Source organism: Eriocheir sinensis, chromosome 6 (assembly GCF_024679095.1).
Source record: "Eriocheir sinensis breed Jianghai 21 chromosome 6, ASM2467909v1, whole genome shotgun sequence".
Classification (NCBI taxonomy): Eukaryota; Metazoa; Arthropoda; class Malacostraca; order Decapoda; family Varunidae; genus Eriocheir; species Eriocheir sinensis.
In genome coordinates this window covers 22106458-22117558 of record NC_066514.1, presented here as the reverse complement: position 1 = coordinate 22117558, position 11101 = coordinate 22106458, and positions in this window count along the sequence as shown.

Sequence of the window (11101 nt, the reverse complement as noted above, 5' to 3'; positions counted from 1 at the left end):
TTTTGCTTCATGTTTTTTCCTCCACTACCTGACCTTTGCCTGTCTTTGTCTTTGTTACGAAAAGCGTTTTTTGTTATAATTTTGCTTTCAGTTATTTTACTTTTTTTTACCTGCGTTACCTGGCCGGTTCCTATTTTTTTCTGCAAATTTTGTTTCGTTCTTTCTTTCATTCAGTTTATTTTATCTTTTCTTTACTTCGTTACTTCGTCATTTTCTTGTTTTTTTTCTTTTATTCGCTGCACTAAAGTTCTTCGTTTTCTTTTTTTGGCTACAGCAACTTTTATTTTTTCTTTACCTTCGTTACACTGATCATTTTCTTTTTCTTTTTCTTTCTTTCTTTTTTTTTACGTCTACGCCTATAGCGCCGGTAGGCTTGCTTGAGGGGCCTGGATGGTAGTCGGCCCCACCACGTATTGGCGCAGGCAGGTGTTTATAGTGGCGCCATCTTCTCTACGCTACGATACCGTTTATTCGTTATCATTCTTGTCTACAATTTCAGCTTCTATCTTCTAATCTCGTGTTTTTTTTCTTTTTTCCCTGCAATTAAGTTTTTTCATTATCCTTTTTTGGCTCCAGCATTTTTTCAAACTTTCCTTTAGTCTCCTTTGTGTTTTCTGCCTTCGTTGCAATATCGTTTCGTCGTTGTTATATTTGTCTCCAGTTTCGTCTATGGTCTTTGTTACTCGACTGTTTTCTTCGTTTTTCTTCGCAATAGTAAAGTTTCATTATCTTCCTTGTCTCCATTTTCACATTTTTGTCTTTACTCGACTGTTTTCTTCATTTCTTTGCAACAGTATAGAGTTTCATCGTTAACTTCTTTGCCTAACCTAACCGTTTTATTTTTTTCTTCGCTTCAGTAAACCTACATCGTTATTTCCCTTCTCTCCACTTTCACCTTATATCTATACATGACCTTTTGAACCTTTCCTTCGCTATATTAGTTTCGTCGTTGTTTTCTCATCCTTCAGTTACCCCCTTCATGTTTATTACTTGGTCGTTTTCCTCTTTCCTTCGCTACAGTACAGTTTCTTCGTCGTCTTCCTTGCCTTCAATGTCAACTATTACCTTCGTTATTTGACCGAGTTCCTTTTTTCTTTCGCTACGTTACAGAATCATCGCTATCTTCCTTGCCTCTAGTTTCAGCTTATATCTTTACTTGGCTGTTTTCCTCTTTCCTTCGCTACAGTACAGTTTTTTCGTTGTCTTCCTTACCTTCAATTTCAACTATTACTTTCGTTATTTGACCGAGTTCCTTTTTTCTTTCGCTACGTTACAGAATCATCGCTATCTTCCTTGCCTCTAGTTTCAGCTTATATCTTTACTTGGCTGTTTTCCTCTTTCCTTCGCTACAGTACAGTTTCTTCCTTGCTTCCTTACCTTCAATTTCAACTATTACCTTCGTTATTTGACCGAGCTCCTTTTTTCTTTCGCTACGTTACAGAATCATCGCTATCTTCCTTGCCTCTAGTTTCAGCTTATATCTTTACTTGACCGTTTTATCATTTCCTTCGCTACAGTACAGTTTATTCGTCGTCTTCCTTACCTTCAATTTCAACTATTACCTTCGTTATTTGACCGAGATCCTTTTTTCTTTCGCTCCATTACAGAATCATCGTTGTTTCAGCTTATATCTTTACTTGACCGTTTTATCATTTCCTTCGCTACTCTACAGTCTCGTCGTCGTCTTCTTTGCTTCCCTTTTCTGCTTCGCGAGAGCAATCACGAAACGCGGCTGGGAATGTCGTTTGGAGCCTCGCCCACTAATAATGAGCCCGGGCAATGTGTATACGACCCCGGCACGCAACGCAACCCTGCACCCAATTCTGCACGTATACATAATCTCCATGCACGCACACACACACACACACACACACACACACACACACACACACACACACACACACACACACACACACACAAGCAGCATGTTCTTGTTATCGGAAAGTTTTTATTAAAGCTTGCAGAGAGAGAGAGAGAGACACAGACAGACAGACAGACAGACAGACAGAGAGAGAGAGAGAGAGAGAGAGAGAGAGAGAGAGAGAGAGAGAGAGAGAGAGAGAGAGAGAGAGAGAGAGAGAGAGAGAGAGAGAGAGAGAGAGAGAGAGAGAGAGAGAGAGAGAGAGAGAGAGAGAGAGAGAGAGAGAGAGAGTCTCTCACCTGACCGTCTCGTGGGAAGTAGCGGAGGTCACTCGAGAGAACGTTTGTCTGAACACGTGAGGCAGATTTCTAAAACGTCTCAGGCTCTCAACTGAAACGTTTCTTTCCTGGAAGTGAAGAAGTCCTGTGAAGGGGTGAGGAGGTGATGACGGCTGGAAACACAAGACGCTCCTGGAACACCTCAAACACGGTACTTTCAATACACTCGCCACGTCATTTCTGTCTAATACTGTAAAGACTTAGAAAGATTCAGACAGAGCAGCCGTATTTACACAGGACCGTGCTTAAATGTTGAACCAATAATCACTTTGCCGTTGTTTTGTCTAATTCTGTAAAGACTTAGAGATCCTGACAGAGCAGCCGTATTTACACAGGACGGTGCTTAATGTTGGACCAATGAACACTTTGCCGTTGTTCTCTTCGAAACACTTATAACCCAATGCACTCTGTCCGTCAACACTGCCGGTCGGAGCGGAAAAATTTGGGCGGCTTTTCCGATACCCTACTCCCCTGTCCACCCAGCAGTGAATGGGTACCAGGTATTAATCGGGGGTTGTGTCCCGTCTCCTGGGATCTGTTCCCTTCTCCTATAATTCCTTCCCCTTCTGTCTCTCTCTGGCATATGACCACAGATGTTGCTCCGACTAAACGAAGCTTTCCAACTTTCCGTCAACACTGATAGTTACTTAATTTGCCGCTGTCTGAGTTAGGTCCGTCCTCTGAGAAGCACTTGCAACACAGTGAACTCCACGTCAACACTAATAGACAGTCTGCACTTCAACACTAATTGATATTGTTTGCCGTTGCTCTCTTCGAAACACTTATAACACAATGCACTCTGTCCGTCAACACTTATGGGCACTTTATTTGCCGCTGTCTGAGTTAGCTACGTCCTCTGAGAAACACTTGGAACACAGCGAATTCTACGTCAACACTAATAGACAGTTTGTACCGTAACACTAATTGATATTGTTTGCCGTTGTTCTCTTCGAAACACTTATAACACAATGCACTCTGTCCGTCAACACTTATGGTCACTTTTTTTGCGGCTGTCCTCTTATTAGAAACACTTGCAACACAGTGAACTCTACGTCAATACTAATAGACACTCTGTACCGTAACACTAATTGATATTGTTTGCCGTTGTTCTCTTCGAAACACTTATAGCACAATGCATTCTGTCCGTCAACACTTATGGTCACTTTGCCGCTGTCCTCTTATTAGAAACACTTGCAACACAATGAACTCTACGTCAACACTAATAGACACTCTGTACCGTTAACATTCATAGACACTGTTTGCCGCTGTTCTGCCTCTCTCCTCCTACAGACACCGGAACACACTGCCCGTCAAAACTGTACAATTAACCAACGCTCGTATGGACTTCAAGATCCATTGGTACTACACAGACATTGAAAAAACGTGATAAGCTTATAAAAAGTCTTCTTTGCTCCATATTTGTCTACTGAGAAGAAAAATAAAGGCCATACCAACACTAGGTTTTAAGATATTAGCCACTGAACAGGCATAAGGTCAGGCTAATGCACACAGAAAGGAGTTAGGAGAAAATGAATGCATGCAAACTCTCTTGGATGTCAACATGCTAGAAATGACCGTCTACTAAATAAAAAAAGTATTATCACTGGTTTTAAGTTGCTGAACACTATACGGGTTTAAGGGCCTGACCAACACACACAGAATGAAGCTAGGCAGATATTAATGCTTGTAAACTCTCTTGAATTCCACTCTCCTAAAAAAAAACGTCTACATAAAAACTGGTTGTATTATCACTGGTTTTAAGTTGCTGAACATTATACGGGTTTAAGGGCCAGACCAACACACACAGAATGAAGCTAGGCAGATATTAATGCTTGTAAACTGTCTTCGATTCCACTGTCCTAAAAAAGACCGTCTACATAAAAAACTGGTTATATTGTCACTGGTTTTAAGTTGCTAAACATTATACGGGTTTAAGAGCCACACCAACACACACAGAATGAAGCTGGGAAGATATTAATGCTTGTAAACTCTCTTGGATCTCACTGTCCCAAAAAAGACCGTCCACATAAAAAAAAAAAACTAGTTGTATTATCACTGGTTTCAAGTTGCTAAACATTATACGGGTTTAAGAGCCAGACCAACACACACAGAATGAAGCTGGGAAGATATTAATGCTTGTAAACTCTCTTGAATTCCACTGTCCTAAAAAAGACCGTCTACCTAAAAAAATGGTTGTATTATCCCTGGTTTTAAGTTGCTGAACACTATACGGGTTTAAGAGCCAGACCAACACACACAGAATGAAGCTAGGAAGTGCTTGTAAGCTCCCTTGAATTCCACTGTCCTAAAAAAGACCGTCTACATAAACAAAACTGGTTGTATCATCACTGGTCTTAAGTTGTTTGCCACAGCACCGGTATAGGAGCCAGACTAACACACGCAGGAGGAGGTTCGCGTGATGATAAGCTTATGAACACACCTGGGATCCCTTGTGCTAGTAAGGTCCTCACTCAAGCGATGGTAATAGGAAGCACTTGTTTACGTATAACAACACACCGTCACGCATAGCTGTAAACGCTGTAAGTGTAAGGCCCCGTTCACACTCTGCCGACTCTGGGCCACGACAACCCAGCTAGCGACTCGGGGTATACGAGGTCTTGGGTGTGAAATATTGATGTTGGAGGGTCGCATATGGTCGGAAAAACTATGTGCGACCCTTTCATGTCAACATTTCACACCCAAGACCTCGTGTCCCCGGAGTCCCTGGGTTGTCGTGGCCCAGAGTCGGCACACTGTGAACGGGGCTTAAGGCCGTGTATCCATCTTACCGTGATCCGTGCCCGCGTCCGTATCCCTGTCAGTAAAAAACGGAGTGTATGAGTAAAGGCTGATAAGCATTCATCTACTAGTTCCGAGTCAGCGTCCGCGTCCGTTTCCGTCAGTGACTCTGTTGTGATGGTCACGTGACACAGACAAAGCCGCGAGACTGACCAGTACCTGTCCTGCAGCTGTGTTACCTGAGCATACACCGCGCCCACACGCCAGGCATCTAAGTCTATATATACCAAGTCAAGTCACTCTGCTTCAAAACTGCGACCGGTACGCGCAGGAGGCGGTTTTGGGGCGGAGCAGCGGGATGACGTCACTTGAAGCTAAAAAAAAAAAATACCCGCTAGTTCAGGGGTGACTAAAGTTGGGGCCGTGTGTGCACTCTGGATGTGCATTCTCGCCTTCTTTCACAGCGCGTTCAGGCAAGCCACTGACGAAAAAATATGTCTTTTTATTGTGCTATTGCGTGACTGTAATTCCATTGCCTACAAACGGCGGTGTGGGGTGTGAGGGAGGGCATGTTGAAGTGATTGATTTAAATTAGTCCGCTTTTCTTCGTTTTCTCTAAATCCCTGTTTCTACATTCTCTAGTTTGGCTCCAAGCAGTGTCACGCATAAACCACGCCTCGGCCGTGTCTCCTCCCACAAACCTGCGTATGACTTGACTTGGTGTATATAGATTTAGCCAGGCATTGTCAAGACTCCCGAGCCAAAACACTTGTGAGGCGCTGGTCCAACGGAAGAGAGAGAGCCCAGCCGTTTAAGCCGCCAGGTCAGCCACAGGGACTCCGTGTTCCCCGGCATTTCGCGGAGGCCTGTCACAGTGGCGTTGAACATTCCTGCTGTTTGCTTGTATGACTTGAAGTATGTCAGTATTGTAGCGAATCAGTAAGTGAAATGACACGAAATGTTAGGCAACTGTAATGTTATGACTCTTGCTGTATTTAGGGTTTTGCTCTGCTAATACATTGATAAAGCCTAGCATCCTTATCTAGACGCCCATCGACTAAATCTCGTCATTGTCTTGAAAACTGTTCTTCTCTAGCGTTTTCCTGCGAAGTGAACTGACCGTATTTGGTAAGCCTCCGTCCCATATACTGAACCCAGCAAAATTGATTGTTTGTGCCCGGCTGTAGCTTTATATTAAACATGTTCCTGTTCCTCGCGTTGTGATGGCCTCTGCGCAGGACAACAGGGGCCATGAGAAGTTAGTGGCCGTGCTCCTCTCCTCTACTTGCTGACGCTGACGTTGGCACAAAATGAGACTTTATGACCAGACGGACCTCGCTTTACGTTATGTTCACCGATGCTTGTAATGCACCTCACGAACAGATACGGGTACGGATTTCTTTTTTTTTTTTTTTTTACAATAAAGGAGACAGACCAAGGGCACAAAAAAAGTAAACAATAATAAAAAAAAAAGCCCGCTACTCCCTGCTCCCAAAAAGAATCCAAAGAGGTGGCCGAAAGAGGGGTCAATTTCGGGAGGAGAGGTGTCCTGATACCCTCCTCTTGAAAGAGTTCAAGTCGTAGGCAGGAGGAAATACAGATGAAGGAAGATTGTTCCAGAGTTTACCAGCGTGAGGGATGAAAGAGTGAAGATGCTGGTTAACTCTTGCGTAAGGGGTTTGGACAGTATAGGGATGAGCATGAGTAGAAAGTCGTGTGCAGCGGGGCCGCGGGAGGGGGGGGAGGCATGCAGTTAGCAAGCTCAGAAGAGCAGTCAGCGTGGACAGCGTGACCGCGGACATGCATTACAGACACGGATACATGAATGTCCGGCCTAACAGAGAGGCAGCGGCCTATGGCGTGACGCGAGACGTGCGATGACATATTCATGACTAACCACACGCATTTGTTAACCTGGTAGCTGCAGGGATCATGTTTCTTAAAGGCCCCTCTAAGCGAGAAAAAGGAGAAAAAAACATCACTCACGCAAACCATTTCATAATATATATCAACGCATTTGTGATCAGTTTATGCATCATCTATTTTGGGGGGTTTATATCATGGCAAAAATGTGGCCCGTCGCTGGTACACGGTAAAGCCACAAATTTGGCCCATCGCTGCTACCGGGTTAAGAAACACCTTTATTAAGACACACCTTTGTTAAAACACACCTTTGTTAAAACACACCTTTGTTAAAACACACCTATGTTAAGACACACCTATGTTATCACACACCTGTACACCACTCACCTACTCTACATTCAATTGCACCCTGGTGTGTGTGGTGTTGGTGGGGGGGGGTCAGTATTACTCCCACCACCACTATCACTGCTGGCAACACTGTGACATGCCAGAAACAACACCACAACCAAGGCTATCACCCACCCACCCACCCACCCACCCACACACACACACACACACACACACACACATATAACGTTACTGTCCTTCACTTTCATCGCTCTTGACTGGCTCCGTCACTGCCACACGCACAAGTAACAACACAAGTTTCCACTCACTTCTCAACTCAAGGTAACACGCCACCAGTCACTGTATTCATCGCTGCCCTTTCACATTACTCTCTCTTTCCTTTCGTCGTCCAGTGTTCTGATGACCTAACCAGAGTTCGGTCTCAGGTTGTGTTAATAATTCAGAAATATCAAACGCTCCTCTTGTCATACCGTTCAACGTCTGCCGGTGGTGAATTATACACACACACACACACACACACACACACACACATAACATTTCGCTAATTTCTACGCATCTGCTGCATACGAAGTCATAAGAAAATTACGTTTACAGATACCGAGGAAAGGAGAGAGAAATGAAGATGAGACGAAGGCAAGGGATAAAAGAATGGAAAAATGAAAAAGAAAAAAAGGGAAAGGAAAGTGAAATTACAGAAAAGGAAAAGAAAGGAGGAAGACGAGGAAGAGAAGTAGTAGTAGTAGTAGTAGTAGTTACAGGAGGAGGAGGAGGGAACCTAGGTGGAGAAAATGGTAAAGGAACACTACCACACACCCACGTGACGAGAGAAAATTTGAGTCACCTATCACTCACAGGTAACACTTCAGGTAAAGATGAGGGGGCTATCGTTGTATATCACTGCCGTTTATCTAAGACAGGTGGAAGAGCTAGTTTGTATTCTAATCCAAACTTTTTTCTATCACCTGCTTAACACACACGTAGGTACACACATTCATTAGCCACACACAGGTAATACTTCAGGTAAAGATGGGGGGGCTATCGCTGTATATCATTGCCGTTTATCTAAGGTGGAAGAGCTAGTTTCTATTCTAATCCAAACTTTTTCTGTCACCTGCTGAATAAACAAGTAGGTACACTCATTCATTAGCCACATACAGGTAATACTTCAGGTAAAGATGGGGGGGCTATCGTTGGTTATCACTGCCGTTTATCTAAGAAAGGTGGAAGAGCTAGTTTGTATTCTAATCCAAACTTTTTCTGAGCACACAAGTAGGTACACACATTCATTAGCCACGTACAGGTAAGACTTCAGGTAAAGATGGGGTGGCTATCGCTGAATATCACTGCCGTTTATCTAAGAAAGGTGGAAGAGCTAGTTTGTATTCTAATCCAAACTTTTTCTGAGCACACAAGTAGGTACACACATTCATTAGCCACGTACAGGTAATACTTCAGGTAAAGATGGGGGGGCTATCGCTGTATATCACTGCCGTTTATCTAAGGTGGAAAAGCTAGTTTGTATTCTAATCCAAACTTTTTCTGCGCACACAAGTAGGTACACACATTCATTAGCCACGTACAGGTAATACTTAAAGTGGTAGCGAGTTGACGTTATAAATCACTACAGCATACCAACATACCAACAGAAGTTTCAATTTGTACTCTTACACTTTTTAACGTCACGTGCAGTCAACACACGTACACACCTTGGGTAATCACGTACCTGTAAAATTTCAGGTAAAGACGAGTTGGACGGCGTTACAAATCACTGCTGTATGTCCATGGAACGATAGAAATTTCAATGTCCAACTTATTTTAACACTTTTTTTACGTCACCTGTTAAAATCACAAGTAGACTACACTCATGAATTAATCACTTACAGGTAATTGTTCAGGTGTGGGGGAGTGTATGGGTTATATATAGAGTCGATGGTTTGATCCTAGGACAGAGTGGCTGCCGCAGAAGGGAGAGCGGCGAGCGAGAGCGAAGAGACGGGAGCGAGAGGTGTGTTATTCTCTCCTGCTTCCTGACGATACTGGCTTTGGTTGGTTGCCTGGCCCTGGCTCTGCCGCCGCGCCGTTCTCCCCCTCTCTCTCTCTCTCTCTCTCTCTCTCTCTCTCTCTCTCTCCTCCGTCTTAGAGAAGCCTCCTACTTGTTCTTATTGTGTCTATTTTATTTTTCTTTGGTTTCTTGTTCTTTTCTCTTCCGTTCTCCTCTCCTCCTCTTCTTCCTTTTCAGCTGTTTTCTTTTTCTCCTCTCCATTACCTCCTCCATCACCTAAATCCCCTCCTCCCCGTCCTTCTCCTATTTCTCTTCCTCCCCTTCTTCTTTCTCTTTCCTTTCTGTATTTTCACTTTTCTTTGTCGTTCAGTTCGTATTTCCTTTCCTTCTTTTCTTTTCCATTTTTTTAATCTTCTTCTGCTTGCCTTCGTTTCATCTCTTCCCTTAACTTCCTCTTATTTTTCTTTCCCTTGAGTAAGCTTATTTAGGGATACTGTTATTCTTGTAAAACAGTTTCCCAGGCAGCGTGAGGTAGAGGCTAGAAGAGAGTCCTGGGCCCACATTCTCAAACATTTCGGGCCTTATACACCCACGTTTCTTAAGTCTTTCCAGGGGGTTTTCTTAGTATTTCCTAAGTCTATATACACCAAGTCAAGTCACACGCAGGTTTGTGGGAGGAGACACGGCCGAGGCGTAGTTTATGCGTGACGCTGCTTGGAGCCAAACTAGAGAATGTAGAAACAAGGATTTAGAGAAAACGAAGAAAGGCGGACTAATTTAAATCAATCACTTCATCATGCCCTCCCTCACACCCCACACCGCCGTTTGTAGTCATTGAAATTACAGTCACGCAATAGCACAATAAAAAGACATATTTTTTCGTCAGTGGCTTGCCTGAACGCGCTGTGAAAGAAGGCGAGAATGCACATCCAGAGTGCACACACGGCCCCAACTTTAGTCACCCCTGAACTGGCGGGTATTTTTTTTTTTTAGCTCCAAGTGACGTCATCCCGCTGCTCCGCCCCAAAACCGCCTCCTGCGCGTGCCGGTCGCAGTTTTGAAGCAGAGTGACTTGACTTGGTATATATAGACTGGGTAGTTTTACGAGTCTAGTGATAGTGTGACGAGGCTTCTGCACCATGAACGTGAGTAAAAGCACTCATGAGAAACCGAGTAATATCCTCTGTGGGCTTTGGAATGATTGGTTATTGGAGCCGAAAGCGTCTAAGAATAAGGAGCCAGGCAGCCGTCACGTAGCTGTCGGCACACGTAACTCAGCCATGACGAGGTTACACGGGGTCAGTTCGTAACACAAAGCAGCACAATTGATCGGTCAGCACCCAGGCAAGGCAACAAAACTACAGACTCCACACAAATGCTTCCTGTACAATTTTTTTTTTTACATCGCAGCCTGTTGCGCCGTTAGGCTTCCCCACTGGTGGCTCCTGATGGTCGGCCCAGCCCGTTGTGGCGCAGGCGAGTGTTTATAGTGGCGCCATCTTGCGTTGGCTCATACTGCCCCCCCGGAGATCATCTTTGAGCCTCTGCTTGGAGAGGTTATCTTGAGTCCGGGTTGATAGCTGGTCTTCAGGGCAGCATGTGGGTAGTCTTAGGCCACTCGGCGGTGACTGAAAAATCCCAGCTGTGTACCGGCCAGGATTCGAACCGACGTCCCTCCTGGATCTCCCGAACGCGACGCCGGCACGCTACCACTCAGCCACCGTCTCCCCTAGTAATAGGCGTATCTAACATCACCAAATGTGGGGTACAAACTTGGCGGAGGGACTGTTTTTGGGGGGACATCGAAGGTAACGGGCTAAGGAGTAGCCTATCCGGATATTTTGTTTTTATTTATTAATGATCCACGAGACATCCTTGAGTTAAATCAAAGTATGTGCTTATCTTTGTATTCATTCATACACACACTGGTAATATTTCTGTGGTGTCTGA